Source organism: Pongo pygmaeus, chromosome 6 (genome assembly GCF_028885625.2).
Source record: "Pongo pygmaeus isolate AG05252 chromosome 6, NHGRI_mPonPyg2-v2.0_pri, whole genome shotgun sequence".
In the NCBI taxonomy this organism is placed as follows: Eukaryota; Metazoa; Chordata; class Mammalia; order Primates; family Hominidae; genus Pongo; species Pongo pygmaeus.
In genome coordinates this window covers 115,502,922-115,522,012 of record NC_072379.2, presented here as the reverse complement: position 1 = coordinate 115,522,012, position 19,091 = coordinate 115,502,922, and positions in this window count along the sequence as shown.

Below are 19,091 nucleotides of genomic sequence, written 5' to 3'. Positions count from 1 at the left end.
TTGGTTCAACATACACAAATCGATAAATGTGATTCTCCACATAAACAGAACTAAAACCAAAAACTATATGATTATCTCAATAGGTGCAGAAAAGGCTTTTGATAAAATTTAACATCTATTCACATTAAAAATTCTCAATAAACTAGGCATAGAAGGAACATGCTTCAAAACAATAAGAGCCATCTATGGCAAACCCACAGCCCACATCATACTGAATGGGCAAAAGCTGGAAGCATTCTCTTTGAAAACCAGCACAAGACAAGGATGCCCCCTCTCACCAATCCTGTTCAACATAGTATTGGAATTTCTGGCCAGAGCAATCAGGCAAGAGAAATAAATAAAAGGCATCTAAATAGGGAGAGAGGAAGTCAAAGTATCCTTGTTTGCAAATGACATGATTCTATATTTAGAAAACTCCGTAGCTTCTGCCCCAAAGCTCCTTGATCTGAGAAACAATTTCAACAAATTTTAAGATACAAAATCAGTGTACAAAAATCAGTAGCATTCCCACAAAGAGAATAAAATACCTAGGAATACAGCTAACCAGGGAGGTGAAATATCTGTACAATGAGAATTACAAAACACTGTCCAAAGAAATCAGAGATGACAAATTAAAAAACATTCCATGCTCATGGATAGGAAGAATCAATACAATTAAAATGGCCGTACTACCGAAAGTGATTTACAGATTCAATGCTATTCCTATAAAACTACCAATGACATTCCTCACAGAATTAAAAAAAAACTACTTTAAAATTCATATGGAACCAAAAAAAAGGTGCAAATAACCAAGGCAATCCCAAGCAAAAGGAACAAAGCTGGAGGCATCATATTATCTGACTTCAAATCATACTACAGGGCTGCAGTAACCAAAACAGCATGTTACTGTTACAAAAACAGAGACATGGACCAATGGAACAGAATAGAGAGCCCAGAAATAATGGCACACACCTACAACCATCTAATCTTTGACAAAACTGACAAAAAACAAGCAACAAGCGATGGGGAAAGGATTCCCTTCAGTAAATGGTGCATAGTAAAAGGTAGAGGGCAACCTATGGGGGGAAGGAGGATGCAAAAACGGGGCTCTAGGACTGAGCCAACCTCTACCTTACACCACATACAAAACATTCTGCATATGGCTAGCCAGTAGGCCAATGTTTACCTTACACCACATCCAAAAATCAACTCAAGATGGATTGAAAACTTAAATGTAAAACCTAAAACTATAAAAACCCTAGAAGCCCTTTGTCAGCAATCCAGAATCTACAAGGGACTTAAACAAATTTACAAGAAAAATATAAACAATCCCATCAAAAAGTGGGTGAAGGATATGAACAGACACTTCTCAAAAGAAGACATTTATGCTGCCAACAAACATGAGAAACAGCTCATCATCACTGGTCATTAGAGACATGCAAATAAAAATCACAATGAGATACCATCTCATACCAGATAGAATGGTGAGCATCAAAAAATCAGGGAACAACAGATGCTGGAGAGGATGTGGAGAAATAGGGAATGCTTTTACACTGTTGGTGGGAGTGTAAATTAGTTCAACCATTGTGGAAGACAGTGTGCCAATTCCTTAAGGATCTAGAACTAGAAATACTTTTGACCCAGCAATCCCATTACTGGGTATATACCCAAAGGATTATAAATCATTCTACTATAAAGACACATGCACATGTATGTTTATTGCAGCACTATTCACAACAGCAAATACTCGGAACCAACCCAAGTGTCCATCAATGATAGACTGGATAAAGAATATGTGGCACATATACACCATGGAATACTACGCAGCCATAAAAAAGAATGAGTTCATGACCTTTGCAAGGACGTGGATGAAACTGGAAACCATAATTCTCAGCAAGCTAACATAGGAGCAGAAAACCAAACTGCATGTTTTCACTCACAAGTGAGAGTTGAACAATGAGAACATATGGGCAGAGGGAGGGGTACATCTCACACTGGGGCCTGTCGTTTAGGGATGGGGGGCAAGGGGAGGGATAGCATTAGAAGAAATATCTAATGTAGATGACAGGTTGATGGGTGTAGCAACCATGGCACATGTATACCTATGTAACAAACCTGCACGTTCTGCACTTGTATCCCAGAACTTAAAGTATACTAAAAAAAATTAATTAATTAAAAAAACCCTAGAAGATAACCTAGGAAATACCATGCTGTACATAGGACTTGGCAAAGATTTCATGATGAAGATAACAAAAGCAATTGCAACCGAAATAAAAATTGGAAAATGGAATCTAATTAAACTAAAGAGCTTCTGCACACCAAAACAAACTATCAACAGAGTAAACAGACAACCTACAGAATGGGAGAAAATATTTGCAAACTATGCATCCAACAAAGGTCTAATATCCAGAAACTATAAGAAACTTAAGCAAATTTATAAGCAAAAAACAAACAACTCCATTAAAAAGTGGGCAAAAGACATGAACAATCACTTTTCAAAAGAAGACATACATGAGGCCAACAAGCATATGAAAATGCTCAACATTATTAATTATTAGAGGAATGCAAATCAAAACCACAATGATATACCATCTCACACCAGTCAGAATGGCTGTTATTAAAAAGTCAAAAAATAACAGATGCTGGCGAGGTTGTGAAGAAAAGGGAATGATTATACACTGCTGGTGGGAGTGTAAATTAGTTCAGCCATTGTGGAAAGCAGTGTGTGGATTCCTCAGAGAACTTGAAACAGAATTACCATTCGATGTAGCAATCCATTATTGGGCATATACCCAAAGGAGTATAAATCATTCTATCATAAAGACACATGCACACATATGTTCATCACAGCACTATTCACAGTAGCAAAGACATGAAATCAACCTAAATGCACATTGATGGTAGGCTGGATAAAGAAAATGTGGTACATATACACCATGAAATGCTACACAGCTATAAAAAAGAACAAGATCATATCCTTTGCAGGAACATGGATGGAGCTGGAGGCCATTGTCCTTAGCAAACTAACACAGGAACAGAATACCAAATACTGCATGTTCTCACTTATAAGTAAGAGCTAAGTGATGAGAACACATGGACGTAAAGAGGGGAACAACAGATATTGGGGCCTACTGGAAGGTAAAGTGTGGGAGGAGGAAAGGGATCAGAAAAAATACCTATCAGATACTATGCTTATTACCTGGGTGATAAAATAATCTGTATGCTAAACCCTTGTGACATGTAGCTTACCTACGTAACAAACCTGCACATATGCCACTGAACCTAAAATAGAAGTTAAAATAAATAAATAAATAAATAAATAAAATGTGGGTGTAAGCAGATAAAGAGAAGAAAACACAGTTGGTTAAAGCAGAAGGAGCTGGCCAGGTGGCAAAAATGGAACCAAGTAAAGGGTGGTATTCCGTACCACCTGTGCCACAGATTTGTACATAGCAGGGCAATGACAACTACTGTGAATTCTTTCATTCACTCATTTGACAAATATTTTTGAATGTCTATTATGTGTCAGCTCTGTCTAGGCGCTATACAGAGATGAGTGAGAAATCAGTTCCTGTTCTCCTGGAGCATATATGCTAGTGGAGGAAAGAGAGATAACACAGATGTAAACGCATAGATCAACAAAGTGATTTCAAGTAATTACACATAATAAAAAGAAAATAACACAGGGTTACATGAATAGGGCATCACTGAGAGAGTGGAAGCTATTTGAGATTGGATAGAGGGACGGCCTCTCTGAGAATTATGAGAAGGGGCCAGCTGATGGAAAGATCTGGAACAGAGAGTTCCAAGCAGAGGAAACAATTAGGGTAAGATCCTGAAGCACAAAGAAGCTTAGCAGAAGGAAGGAAGACTGGTGAAGGGGGAGGGTAGTGTGCTAGAGGGGGTGGCGAAAGGAGACGGCTTGGAGAGGAAGCTGAAGCTCAACCATGTAAGCCTTAATGAACTGTGGTAAACAACTTGGATTTCATTCTAAGTGCAACAGAAAGCCGTGGAAAGATTTTAGATGGGAAAGTTACATGGCCTGATTTATGTTTTCAAAAGGTCACAATGTCTCATATGGAAGAATGGATTGAAGTGGAATCCTGAAACCATGAGAAATGATGGTGCCCTGATTTTGGGGTTTGGAAGCAGAGTTGAGACAGATTGTGGCTGTATTTTAGGAATGGAGCTAATAGTATGTACTTATAGGTAGGATTTTGACAGAGCACCATTGGATAGATAACGATGCCATTTGCTGAACGGTGGAAGACTTGACGAAGGGCTGTTGGTGGTCAAGGGTTCTATTTTTACTTGTTAAACTGGAGGTGCTTGTCACATGATGATACCAAAGAGACAGTTAAATATATGAATTTAGAGTTCAGGGGAAGATGTGAATTTGGGATTTGACAGATGTTATTTAAACTATAGGACTGGATAATGTTACCTATGGAGGGAGGGAGGTTGGAAAAAATGAGGCTCCAGGACTGAGCCTAAGTTCTCCAACATTTAGCATTTCTGCTTGGGAAAACGGTTAAGCAAAGGAGACTGAGAAGGATCTTTCTGTGACATATGTGGAAAATCAGGATGGTATGGTGCCACTGAAACTGAGAAAAAAGCTAACCAAGGAAGAAGTGATCAATTGGGTTAAATGCTGTTGAGAAGGAGTATAAAATTGAAGGCAGAATCAACACCATTGGTGACTTTGACAAGAGCAGATCCAGCGGAATGAGAGATGGGAAACAGGACTGGAGTGAATCCAGGAAAGAAGGAGGCCTGCAAGTAGAGGTTGTGTCTTTCAAGACATTTTACTGTGCAAAAAAAGAGAGAAATTTAATATTGCTACTACTTACTGATTCTACCCTGTGCTAGACATTTTTGCAGATGTTATTTACATTGTTCACAACAACCTTCAAGGTATTTTTAAATTTCCATTGTACAGATAATTAAAAAAGGATCAAACGGGTAAAGAAACTTTCATAAGGCCACATCATTAGCAATGGCAGAGCTGGAATTCAAGCCCAGGTCCTCCTTAGTTCAAGTCCTATCTCATTCTGTTACACCATTTTCTCACTGGAGCAGTGGGTTACTCCACTGGGATGATTTGCAGGGACCTAAGAATTCCCTCTCAATTTCTGGGTGGAAATATATTTTTTGAAACTTATTGCCTTCCTGAAATTTCACTATTTGGGATGAAAGAAAACCTGTTCTTGAAGGTTCTTCAGACTTATTAAACAGATTTTTTTTTTTTTTTTTTTTTCTGAGATGGAGGTTTGCTCTTGTTGCCCAGGCTGGAGTGCAATGGCGCAATCTCGGCTCACTGCAACCTCTGCCTCCCAGGTTCAAGCGATTCTCCTGCCTCAGCCTCCTGAGTAGCTGGGATTACAGGCATGCACCACCATGCCCAGCTAATTTTGTATTTTTAGTAGAGACAGGGCTTCTCCATGTTGGTCAGGCTGGCCTTGAACTCCCGACCTCAGGTGATCCACCCACCTCAGCATCCCAAAGTGCTGGGATTACAGGCATGAGCCACCGCGCCTGGCCTAAACAGAATGTTAACATGATTTTAAATACTGTCTATAAGCTCATGACATCCCACCTTTTTCTCAATCCAGAACTTTCCTTTGGGTTCTGGGCTCATGCATTCAATTTGACATTTGAATGTTTTACAGGCATTTGAAAAGTGACATATCCCAAATGGTATTATTGACTTCCACACCCCCCCTCTTCCAATTGTCCACATATGATTAAATGGTGACAGGGTCCTTGTCCTTTAATTGCTTATTGCAGAAACCTAGTAGTCATCTCCTAATCCTCTCTTTCCTCATCCTCTACATCAGATCCATCAAGAAGTATGTCCATTCTTCCTTTAAAAGATGCCTCAAATCTGTCTCTCCTTTTCCACGTTCAGCATTCCTATTCTTTCTACTGCCCACCTGAAGTGGGTCTTTCCCACACCAGCATCTCGCCCGCCAATGTTAATTTCCTTCTAGCACTTATTCCATGCTGTTATAACTTAGTTTCATGTTTTGTCTGCTACATGTCTCCCTCTCTAGAATGTAAGTTCTGTGAGGACAGGGAATCTATTTTCACTACTGTTGTGTCCCCCAGTGTTTAACATAATTAACACAATGCCAGGCACACGATAGATGCACACCAAATATTTTGGTACATGAATGAAAGGATGAATGAAAACATAATTTCCACGTGGAAGGTGGGGGCCAAAGTCAAGGAAATAGCCCCAGCCAACTGTGACTAAAACAACAACGCTTTCCCCCAAAATAACCCACCCAAAGTCAGCAAAGTCAGTCTCTCCACAGTCTTTGGGACACTGTGGTCCCGGGGCTGGCTCCTTGCCAATGACATCCTTTCCTTCTCCTTCTCCTTCTCCTGGGTACGTTGCATATTATTCTTTTTTGACATGGCAGTAATACAAAGGACAGCTTCTTGTTCATTAGTTTACAAAGCACATGCAGGTATGTAACTTTAATAACCTGTGAGATGGGGAATCACGTTTTACAGATGGGACATTTGAAGAGTAAGTGAATATAAGTTGGTAAGGGCTGAGCTGAGTCTTGGGCCCTCTTGACTCTCGTTCAACTCTGCTTTCCACATAGCACTCTTATATTTTCTGTAAAAAGGATATCATAACCAATTTCAAAGTATAATAATGTTGTAAGGTCAATATTATGTGATTTGCCTAAGCATAGAAACCTTTCTGTTGAAAAGGGACATCTACTTAAGAATTTTACTTAGGGTTCAGCTTGCTCATTTCTGAAAACTAGGAAATAAGCTAAAGATTGTAATGATTTATAACTTACTGAGACTTTTTTTTTTTTAAAGAGACACAGTCTCACTCTGTTGCCTAGGGGCATGATCATAGCCCACTACAGCCTTGAACTCCTGTGCCCAAGCAATCCTCCTGCCTCAGTCTCCCGAGTAGCTGGGACTATAGGCATGTGACACCATGCCCAGCTAATTTTTTAATTTTAATTTTTGTAGAGATGGGGTCTCACTATGTTGCCCAGGCTGGTCTTGAACTCCTGGCATCAAGTGATCCTCCTGCCCCGGCTTCCCAAAATGCTGGGATTACAGGCATGAGCCATTGTGCCCAGCCTATTGAGACCTTTACATGCAATGATCTCACTTGTTCCTCAAAATAACCAAGGGAAATAGGTAGAATTGGTTTTATTATCCTCATGTTTGAGACAAGTTATCTGAGCCTTAGGAAGGAAAGCTTAAGGTTATCCGTTTACAGGACATTGATTAAAAGCATGAGTTCCTGGAGGAACACTACCTGTGTTTGGTTTCTGGTAGTAATACAATCTTGGGTGAATTCTATAATCCTCTGTGGCCTAGTTTTTTTTTTAAATCAAAATGAGGATAATAATAGTATATACCTCATCAGATGGGATAAAGATTATATTTGTTAATCAATGTAAAGCATTTTATGTAATGTTTGGCACATGGTGATCTCTCAATAAATGCTAACTATTAAAAAGTGACTAAGCCAGGCCTTGGACAAGTTCTTTGCTCTAACTTCGTGTCATTCAAGTTTGTCATATACTTATAAAATCAAGTGGCAACAAATTTCTTTTGAAATGCTCTTTTGGGGAGCATCTTAGGCCCAAGAATATCTTGTTTAGATTTTTACTTAACTCGTACCTGAATTGCAGAACAAAGATAAAAATTTAATGTTGCTACATCTTACGAAAACACTGCGTAGGAAGTAATTTTGGCAAAGAGTATGCTGAAGATCATGATATCAACATAAAAAGTTGTTCTTCTTCATTTTTAGTTTTCTCCCCAACCTTAAGAATGTGGCAAGGTCTTTTTATTATGACACATGCTCAGACTTATTGTGTGTCAAAGGAGAAAAATTTTCTTTCAACATTGCATGTTTAACATATCAGAGGCTGCATCAATTATTTATCACTTTTTCTGTCTCTTTGATTTCTGTGCAGAATATATTATTCCAAGACCTGGATTAATTTAATCAATATATTTAAAAAAGAAAACCAATGGGAGTAATACCAAGAACAGAAGCCATGGTCCTCAGAACCCGGGAACTTACAAATTATTATGACCGTAGTTACCTCCCCAGGCAAATTCACGTAAAACAAATCAATATTATCTGTCCTTATTAACAGGTTACTTCATGCAAACAAAATTCTTATGGAGCAGATACTGCTTTCTTCAAATTCCCATGTTTGGCAAAATTTTAATCTTTGCCATGGGTTTTCAGTTTCTCAGAAGGAAAGAAATGACATTCCTTTCTCAAAGGAACTGCTTTGATCACCACTGTACTCTCTTTTTGGTTTGTCTGCAATCTCTGTAGCTTATCTGGCCACACATCTTTCTAAGGCTCTCCTATGGGAGCATGAAGCTGAAGGGCAGATCCTCAGTACCAAGGGTAGGTCTTGAGGTTGGCGCTGGTTAATTGTGAGTTTTCAGCCACTGCCACCTCCTTATCCCAAGAGAACTCCATGCCATTCCCATACTTCACACTGGAAAAGTCTTCCCTGATGTCCAGTGACAATTTTAATTTTGAGGTTAATACTGAATTGGGTAGTAATCTTCATCTCTGACGTGTGGAAAGTCTCATCTAGTTTTATATTTCTGTTTTTAGTTTTTATTTTTTTGTTTCGAGACAGTCTTGCTCTTTCGCCCAGGCTGGAGTACAGTGGCTTGATCTTGGCTCACTGCAACCTCCACCTCCTGGATGCAGGCGATTCTCCTGCCTCAGTCTCCTGACTAGCTGGAATCCCAGGCGCCTGCCACCATGCCCAGCTAATTTTTGTATTTTTAGTAGAGATGGAGTTTCACCATATTGGCCAGGCTGGTCTGGAATTCCTGACCTCAAGTGATCCACCCACCTCAGCCTCCCAAAGTGCTGGGATTACAGGCGTGAGCCACTGTGCCCAGTGGAGTTCTACATTTCAAATGCTGCAGATGCCCTTTAAGATCTTTACAGTTCACTTTCTAAAAAGTGGGAAAATAAAGATGACCTTCTACTTTGGAATTTCGTGAGAGTTATAGCATGATAAGGTTGGAAGAGCTACTCTTTAGAGCTGGAAAAACTGGGTTGAAATCTTGGCTCTGTTACTAGCTGATTAACAGGGATAAATTTTTAATCCATCCTTAATTTCAGTTTTCTTATCTGTAAAATGATCATACTAACACTAAGTGGTAAGCTATTTTGAGGACTAAAAAAATGATGTATATGAGTTTCAATGCCCGATGCATAGTAAATCCTTGGCTTTTTTTTCTCTCATAGTGCAAGTACCATGAGGAACTAAGCTTTATGTCAGGGGCTCACAGACACATTTGGTCTGGCCCGAGCAATTTTATTTTTTAAAAAATGGGTTGGCCAGGCATGGTGGCTCACGACTGTAATCCCAGCACTTTGGGAGGCCAAGGCGGGCGGATCATGTGGTCAGGAGTTTGAGACCAGCCTAGCCAACATGGTGAAACCCCATATCTACTAAAAATACAAAAATTAGCTGGTGTGGTGGCACGCACTTGTAATCCCAGCTACTTGGGAGACTGAGGCAGGAGAATTGCTCGAACCCAAGAGGTGGAGGTTGCAGTGAGCCAAGATCAATGCCACTGCACTCCAGCCTGGGCGACAGTGCAAGACTCAGTCTCAGGGGGAAAAAAATGAGTTAAGGCCAGGCACAGTGGCTCACGCCTGTGAACCTAGCACTTTGGGAGGTCACGGCAGGAGGATCCCTTGAGCCCAGGAGTTTGAGACCAGCCTGGGTAATATAGTGAAACTCCGCCTCTACAAAAACATTTTAAAAATGAGCCAAGTGTGGTGGCATGCATCTGTGGTTCTAGCTACTCAGGAGGCTGAGGTGAGAGGGTCACTTGAGCCTGGTAAGTCAAGGCTGCAGTGAGCCATGATCATGTCACTGCATTCCAGTCTGAGTGACAGAGTGAGACCCTGTTCCAAATAAATAAATAATAAAAAGGGCTAACATATGTTTTAAAGTTTGGAAATTTTATATAAAAATCTGGTTAGCTGGCTTTTCTCAGAGAGAAAAATAAGAAGATGTGGTAACATTTAGCCTGAATTACTCAAGGGCCAATCTTGACTGGAGTTTAGAACTATGAAAATAAATATAACTTAGAAGCTGCTGGAGGCTGGGCGCAGTGGCTCACGCCTGTAATTCCAGCACTTTGGGAGGCCAAGGCAGGCAGATCACCCGAGATCAGGAGTTCAAAACCAGCCTAGCCAATATGGTGAAACCCCATCTCTACTAAAAATACACAAAATTAGCTGGGTGTGGTGGTGGGCAATCCCAGCTATTTGGAAGGCTGAGGCAGAACAGCTTGAACCTGGGAGGTGGAAGTTGCAGTAAGCCAAGATCCCATCACTGCGCTCCAGCCTGGGCAACAAGAGTGAAACTCCATCTAAAAAAAAAAAAAAGCTGATGGAATCCCTCAAACACTTTAAGTCTTGAAAGAGATGCGACTGTGATCTGAGTCACATGTAGTTACAACTTCTGTTTCTCAGATTATAGATTAACTTGCTATTGTATTTTTCTTGTTCTATACAGTGACTGGAGAGAATTAAGTGATGTCAGGGACAAAAACCTCCTGCTTTCTTAGTTAACGGTCCTTATTATAGATTAACTTTCCCTTTATTGTCCTGCTTTGCTTAGAACACATGACAAAAATCTCATGACTCTTACACTCTCTGTAAAAAATGTTAAATATATCTTCCCAAAAGAAATGCTGCCTGTAACATATTAAACTGCTGTAACTATGCATCAACCTTGTATGAAAAATGTCATAATCTTGCTAAAAACTCTCTAATTCTGTATGAATAAGTGAAACCTTAACTTCTCTATTTTGAAGCACTGATTCCATTCCTTTGGAGTTTGTGTTTCCATGTGGGCCGTCTTCAAACTTTGCGCTTGAATAAACTCTCTTTAAATTAAACCCTGATCCTTTGGGTTATTTGAGGTTGACAGTACTGACTGTCTCCTTTAGATGGGGTGTACATGCTGTATTTTATCACAGCCCCCAGTATACCCTATTTTTCTTATTGGTTGGGTATCATAACTTTCCATGACCTGCCAGACTTCTGTGGGGGTTTGTTTGAGATCCCTGGAGTTAAAAGTCCACCATCATTAAGGTATGTACTTGAAATTGTTTTTCTACAATATTGGGTCCAGGAAGACTCTCTAAGACCTTTTAAGAGTGGAGGACATAATGCCAGAAAAGACAGATATATTGGATTACATACAAATTTAAAATTTTTATATGGCAAAAGACATAAACATAGTCAAAGGACAAATGATTGTCGGGAAAATAATTTGTAATAAAGACAAAGGTAAAGACAAAGGGTTAATCTTTCTTTCCTTTCTTTCTTTCATTCTTTTTTTTTTTTTTTTTTTTGTGACAGAGTCTCACTCTGCTGCCCAGGCTGGATTACAGTGGTGTGATCTCGGCTCACTGCAACCTCCACCTCTTGGATTCAAGCAATTCTCCTGCCTCAGCCTCCTGAGTAGCTGGGATTACAGGTGTGCACCACCATGCCCAGCTAACTTTTGTGTTTTTAGTAGTTACACGGTTTCACCATGTTGGCCAGGCTGGTCTCAATCTCCTGACCTCAAGTGATCTGCCTACCTCAGCCTCCCAAAGTGCTGGGATTACAAGCGTGAGCCACCGCGCCCAGCCAAAGGGTTAATATATCTATTTTACAAGAAGATTTTGCCACCTGCTGAAAGACAAACAATTGAATAAAAAATGGAGGAAAGAATAAAATGGGGCAAAGGCTGTGGAAAGGTAATTTAAAGAAATGCAGATGGCTACAAAACACATAAACACAGGAAGTCAACTTCACTGTTAATCATGGAAAAGCAAATTATGACAACAGTAAGAAACCATTGTTTACTTAATTGGCAGTAAAGAAAAAGAGTGCTGATGTCCCATGCTGGTACAAAATAGGGAAATAAGTATTTTCAAATATCGCTGGGAGTGTGAAAAGGTGCAGCCTTTGGGGAAAATAACTTGCCTAATATCTAATAAAATACAAACAGTGTGTGATTTAGTGACCCCACTTTTGGAACTGTATCCTAGAATAAAAGGCCAATATATTAGATTATATGTAAAAGTTTTTTTTGTAGCATTGTTCGTAACATTAAACAAAATAAACAAACAAAAAAATATTGGAAACAGCCTGAGTGGATTGTAACAGCCATTCTACAGATGGTCAGGTAGCAATGAGAAAGACTGAATTATAAACTGGAGGAATACCTGTGATACGCTGCAAAATCAAAATAAACTGTTGCAAATTATGTATACAGCATGATCCTATTTTTATTTAAAACTCTAAAATCAACATATGTGTATATCTTTCTATAAAAATGAGAGGCATGTAAATATGGAGGTGAGAGAAACTATGGGAACAGAGGGGATGCGGGAGGAGATTGTTAGAGTCTGCAAGAATGTTAGCTTTAAAAAAATCACATCTTATTTTGCACATAGAAAGCATACATTCCTTATATAAAAAAAGTCAAATAAAAACATTTAAAACATATTTTTCTTTAGCAGTGGGCAACTTACATGTTCACTGTCCTGAAGCCCCTCGATCTTGAGGAAGCATAATGATAAAGTGCTTTCAGTCACCCAACAGTGAAGCTGTCTGCCCTGATTAGGGATCAAACCTTTGACTTTAGTCTCCACAGCACAAAGTTCCAACTGAACAAATACCCTCTGTTTACACACCATCATAGCAAACTCAGAGACTGCTTGCAAATTATGCAAATATACACTGATAGAGGATCACACGCCTCCTTAGTTAACTATGCTTTTATTATATGTTAGGCCTTTTAGTTCATAAACAGTTATGGTATTGCATCTCAGTATAGTGTGAAGGTAAAAGTATACAGTCTTGGCTGCAGACATAATAAATGTAATTGCCCCTTTTTTACTGATTTACCCAGTGTTCTTTAAAATGTGGGTTTGTTGTCATGTAAGCCATATCTGCTATTGTCACAACCACCTATAGGTTTCAGATTAGTAAAATCTTTGAAATATGACTCTCTTCAGCAGAAAGGAATCTGCAGCACTTGGCATAAAGATTATAATCTTTGGCCTTCCTGTGGTAAGATTTATAACTGTAACCTTAGGCTCTATTTCTTTTGGAGTGTAGTCACTTTAAGTTACCAGTGATGATTGCTTTGAGTTACTAGGTCAGCGTGAATTGCCTAATACAATGTCAGCTTCGTGCTTCCCAAGGGCTGGGCGGTATTAGGGACACGAAACAAAGTGAATTTTAATGTCCGCAGAAGGCAGTGCTCTGATATATGAGCCACCTCAGTAACAATGAATTTCCATGGCAGGGGATTTCAACACCAGTTCTTAACCTCTTCTATGTTCTCCATTCTTTAATTCATGAAATATTATAAGTTCATTTTTAATGAGGTGAAATAGTCTGAAACTAACTGGTAAAAGGGAGGAAAAGGAGGAGTCACGTGCTAGCTTTACCCTAGGGCTAACCTTTTCCTGGAATGACAAAAAGAAAGAGTTGTGTGAGCTAAACTCAACACCCTCCAATTCTGTTAACGCACCTTGACCTAGAAGCTGAAATGAAGGCTTCCTCCCACTGAAGTTCAAAAATGAAGATTCATGTTAATACCCAGGTGGCAAGCAAAAAAGGCAGGGTAAGTTTGATTTTTTACTATTCAAACATTGCCTGCTTTCAACAATTAAGTCACCTACAGTGTATGAAACCAGACCTTTCTTTGATACACTACATTTAAAGGTGTTGTCAACACTAGATGGCACTCAAGGGTTGCTTTTCTAGCATGTTCCTCCAGTTCCAAAGTCCTTTGCCATTAATTACCTCCTTTAAAAAGAGCAAACATGCTATTTAAACAAAGGGTCCCTGTAGTTACTCTGTAGCTCTGTTTTTATATTTATAGTCATGTAATCAATATGTTGGAAGAGTAATTAATTTTTAACCTCAACCTATGGGGAGATCGAATGTTAGTGGAGTTAATGGATGGAACAGGCTTCATTATTCTAAAGTAACGCTAATGATAAAGCAGGGAAGAAAGTCGAGGGTTGTAAACAATCATGCCATCAAACACAATCATATAAAGCAACAGTGCAACGTGATCATGGGATGCTGACCTCTTACCAGTCTTCTTCAATATGACTATTGTTTCTGTTTTAGTTATCTAGACCCTCCTGTGCGATTGAAATAGTCTCCTAACTCATCTTTTAAGATATTTCCTCTTCCAATTCATGCTGTTGGAGTTACTATTCCAAATAATAGTTCTGATTTTGTTGCCCCTCTGTTTTGAAAGCCTCTCCTCATTCCCCATTTCCTAACATCTTAGAGTGATATTAAAGGTGCATCTTGATCTGGGCTCTCTCTACACTCCTGGAGCATGCACCCTAGTTTCTAGATTCTTCATCCACAATATTTCTGCAGTGCTTACTGTGCACCAGCCTGTGTGCTTGTGTTCTTCCAAGAGAGATAACCCAGTGCACAGCATTGCAGCATGTCCATGGGCACGAAGGGTTCTGGGTGGACTCGCTCCCGGAAAGGGGTGTGTTGGCATGGCCAGAGCTGAGGGGCTGGAAGACCAAAAGAACAAAAAACTCATCCTCTTTATTCTGATTATATTTTCCTATTACTGCACCCCAGCCTTGAATTTCCAAACCTACTTCCCCAGATCATGAGAAAATAAGAGAATCATTCTGTTACAGGTGGGGAGGCTTATAGTCAATTGTACACCAAGGCTCATCATCAATAGACACATTACTATTTTTCCCAAATATTATTATATTCAGATGAGTCTTTCTTGTTCCTTAACCATACTTGTACTTTTCTGACTTAATTGCTGACATGATCCACTCTATGGGGGATGTCCTTTTCCTACCTGTCCACCTGGGCCCAACTCAGAAGCATCTTCCACACAACCTTCCTCAACCCCTTCTATTATAAGGAAGGTTTGTAAAGTGTGTTGACTCAGGCTTTCCCTCCTCCTTCCTGAAGGACAGGAAGCCATCTGGACCACAAGGTGACCTTGAGGATAGAAGGCATGCCTTGGGATAGTGGAGTAGAAGGATGGGAGCCTGGGTCCCTGCCAACATCGTGCAGCTTCTACACCACCCCCCAACTGCCCATCCTCCAACCTGTTTTGTGTAAGAGAAAAAGCTCATCTCCTGTAAGCTACAGTTGTTTTGGGATTTTCTGAACCTAATTCTGATATACACACTGTAGATTAATCGTGTGTCATTGCTTTTTTTGTTTTTAGGAACTTTCTCTAATTGTGATAAGATCAATGCTTTCATACAAGTGTAAGCAGGAGTTAAGATGTTTAAAGGGAACAGGTAAATGAATGCACAATTTTCCCCTTTTAAAATAGAAGAGAGTAGTGGATATAATTTGTGTAATTTAAGATGCAAACTTTGGAACAATTTCAATGAAATGAAATTCAGAACAGAGGAGACCTGTCATTTGGGATTACTAGTAGTGATCTATAATGATTTGCTATTGTATGATCTTTGCTCACTATTACGTTCAGTGGGGCCTAGATTAAATTGAGCTAAAGGAAGTGTTAGTTTTTTATTCCTTTGGTATGCAGGGGCTCAGTCGTCTTTTTTTTAGAACCAGAGATTAATTATATTTGCATGGTGGGAGTTGGTGAGGAGGGAGAGGATTTAAAAAAAAAAAGGAAGAAATTAACATTTGTTGGGTATCTTTAATAGGCTAGTAGCAAAATGTACATAATTTTTAAAAAATCGGCCAGGCGCAGTGGCTCATGCTTGTAATCCCAGCACTTTGGGAGGCTGAGGTGGGCAGATCACTTGAAACAGGGAGTTAGAGACTAGCCTGGCCAATGTGGCCAAACTCCGTCCCTACTAAAAATACAAAAATTAGCCGGGCATGGTGGTGTGCAATCGCAGCTCCTCGGGAGGCTGAGGCACAAGAATTGCTTGAACCTGAGAGGCACAGGTTGCAGTGAGCCAAGATCACACCACTGCACTCCAGCCTGGGCGATAGAGCGAGACTCAGTCTCAAAAAAAAAAAAAACAAAAAATTAGCCAGGAATGGTGGTGCACACCTGTAATCCCAGCTCAGGAGGCTGAGGCAGGAGAATCGTTTGAACCCGGGAGGTGGAGGCTGCAGTGAGCTGACATCAAGCCATTGCACTCCAGCCTGAGCCACATAGCAAGACCTTATCTCAAAAAAAAAAAAAAAAAAAAAATCTTTGTAGGTGATAACCTAGCATTTTATGACGAGATAAGTAAGGCCTCTTCAATCTCACCTCCCTGACCTCTAGGCACTGTTGTGCCCTAAGGCTGCATCCTTGGCCCTCTCTGGTATCGATCCCTAGATAGTCTCATTCTGGTTCCATGGCTTCATACCACCAAATGTTGATAGTTTTGTTGTTTATCTGTCATCTTTCTCTTTTTTCTCTTTCCTTCCTTTCTCCTTTTCTCCCTTCCTTCCTCCCTCCGCCTGCCTTTTGTCTCTCTTTCTTTCTCCCTGCTTTGGAATAAATGCCCCTTGGGAGCAACAGTCTTGGCTAGTATATTGCCTGCTGTATCTTCCTTGTTTGCAATAGCACCTATCACGTAGAAGGGTCTCAGTAATATTTTTAAATCAAATAAATGAAAAATTGAATTTGCTGATGGGCAAATGATGAGTAGATGGCAGAGCTGAGATAGGCACCTGGCCCCAAATCGCTTCAAACCTTTGTTCTTTTGATACAACTCCTCACTAACAGTCAACCAGGACTCAGGTCTTCTCTGGTATTAAAGCAAGAACAAGCAATTTTAGCTAAAAAAGTAAAGAATTTCAGTAGTGATTTGGTTAATTTGTGTTCCCTATAAATGATTTTACCTGAACTCCACGGATGCTTTAGTTAAGTACACATTTTAAAATTGGAATTATTTAAATAATTGCCTAACTTGCATTCTTTTGCTCCCATTTATTATTCTTTCTATGTATGAAGAAACACTTCCTTTTAAAAATAATGTTGCCCATACCCTTATGAACTAGTTAATTTTCTTTCCAACATTTTCTTTTGGGCCATGTAGATATGACCTAATAGTCACTGCAATAATGCTGTTGTTTCAAAGGGTAGAGACCTTTTTTCTTATACAAATTGAATGTGAAGAAAAAAAAAAACCACCTCATACAGTGTGAGAATGCCTGTTTTTCTTGGTAATATTTCATTTCCTTAGCGAGACTATTTTCTTCTGCTTTCCATTGTCAGCAGACAAAAAATATACAATTAAATCAAGGAAACCTGGCAGGGCCGATTTGGGAAAATCGAGTGAAATCAGTTTCTGATTTGAACAAAGAGCAGTTTATTATGTTGGAAAAACACTGCTCTGATGAGATTCACACTCAACATGTCTCATGTTAGCACCGGACACCACCTCGGAGCTCCATTTGTGTTTATCTTTGAGAGGGGGTAGTGATTTTACCCCCAAACTTTGAACTCCAAAGAGGACATGGAGTTGTTTAAGGGTCAGCTAGCGCCCAGCGCCCAGAATGTTCAAGCAGAGGCCCAGGGCCAGATTCCCTGCCTTCTCCAGCCTTGAGCTCTTTGATTCTGAGTACAGATTTTTGTAAACAACTCCAGCAATTATGCGGGGGCAAATGAAGTGCTGGGGTTGGTTAGAGGGAATTTTGTGAATCAGATGAGTTCTACGGAGATTTTTAAAGTAAAAAAAAAACATTCTGATGAACCATAATAACACCTTGTACTTGTGTAAAATCTTATACAATTTAATATTTACAATCAACGCTGTGAGGTATAATCTTAATTTTTTATAGACAAGAAAAGCACAACTTTTAACTAATGTGAAAGGTCCCATAGGCGGTAAAGTCAGACTGGATCGGGACCCTGGTCCAGTTTCTATTAGGTTGATACTACCAAAAAGGATGAAGAAAATCAATGTCTGTTTTCATGATTTTTACCTTCAGACTTTTCTGAACTGTGCCAAACTTTGGACATCTGTGGAGGTAATTTTATTCTAGAGTCTTGAATAAAAATTAAATAAGTAAAATCAAGGTCTCCGGCAATAATGACTGCCACCCTTTGAGAGCTTTGCACACATTGTCTCATTCAATCTTTGCACAATCTTATGAGGAAGCCGCTGTTAGTATTTCTACTTTATGGATTCAGAAACTGAGGCTTAGGAGGGTTACGCAATTGGTCCAAAATCGCACTACTGATAAGTGGTGGAAATGAGTCTGACCTAGCGTGTCTGATTCCCAAGTGTGTCCAGCTAACCTCTGTGCTATCATGAATATATCCAGAGTGAGAGTAGGGGGCGGGTGGGCCTGCCAGGCGGTCTCTGGACACTGAATTATGACTGGATTAAGTCAGTAATATGATGTCAGGCGACTCAGGTTTCCACATGTGGCTCTTTATGTAACAGGCAAAATTAGATTGGTGTGCTTCTGCCAAAAGGACAGTTGGACCGAAGGCAAGTAACTTGCTACAGTAAACAACCCATCTCTATGATGCATGTTTGCCACACTTAAGTACAGTTCAGCCTCCTAAAAGTTGTCAGTCAGCTGAGATTCTGAAATAATCTTTCACAGAGTGCTGCTTATCATAAATGGGTGATTTATTTTTATTACCTAAGTTTAAAACTTTTTATAACTTCCAAGCATCTGGAAACTTTCACTGCAAATTTCCATTGAAAAACAGAACTAGAATTTTAGAAAAGCATATTATTTTGTTGATTAAAAATATATTTATTCTGCTTTGGCAAACAGAAACAAGCGAATCTGTTTCTTTAATTTTTTATTAAGAGAAAATAATTTTAATCTCCTCTCCATTTAAATAAAAGTTGAGCAAAACAAATGTAAAGGATACTGGTTTGAAGCAATATCAAATTATAAGTCAGTGGGGGAGGGGGCAGTTCACAGAGCTTGGTCTAGCCCTGTTTATATGGCTCATACCCCAAAGGGGGATATTTCTGTTGGGAGTTCAAAGTCACAGAGGTAGAAGAACAATCTTCTTGACTGGGGAAGTGTGTGCTGAGTCATAGTTCGGTCAATAAGACAAAGGTTATTGAAGGGTGTACTGAAGTGTCTGGTTTAGTTCAGTTCCACTGATGCAGAG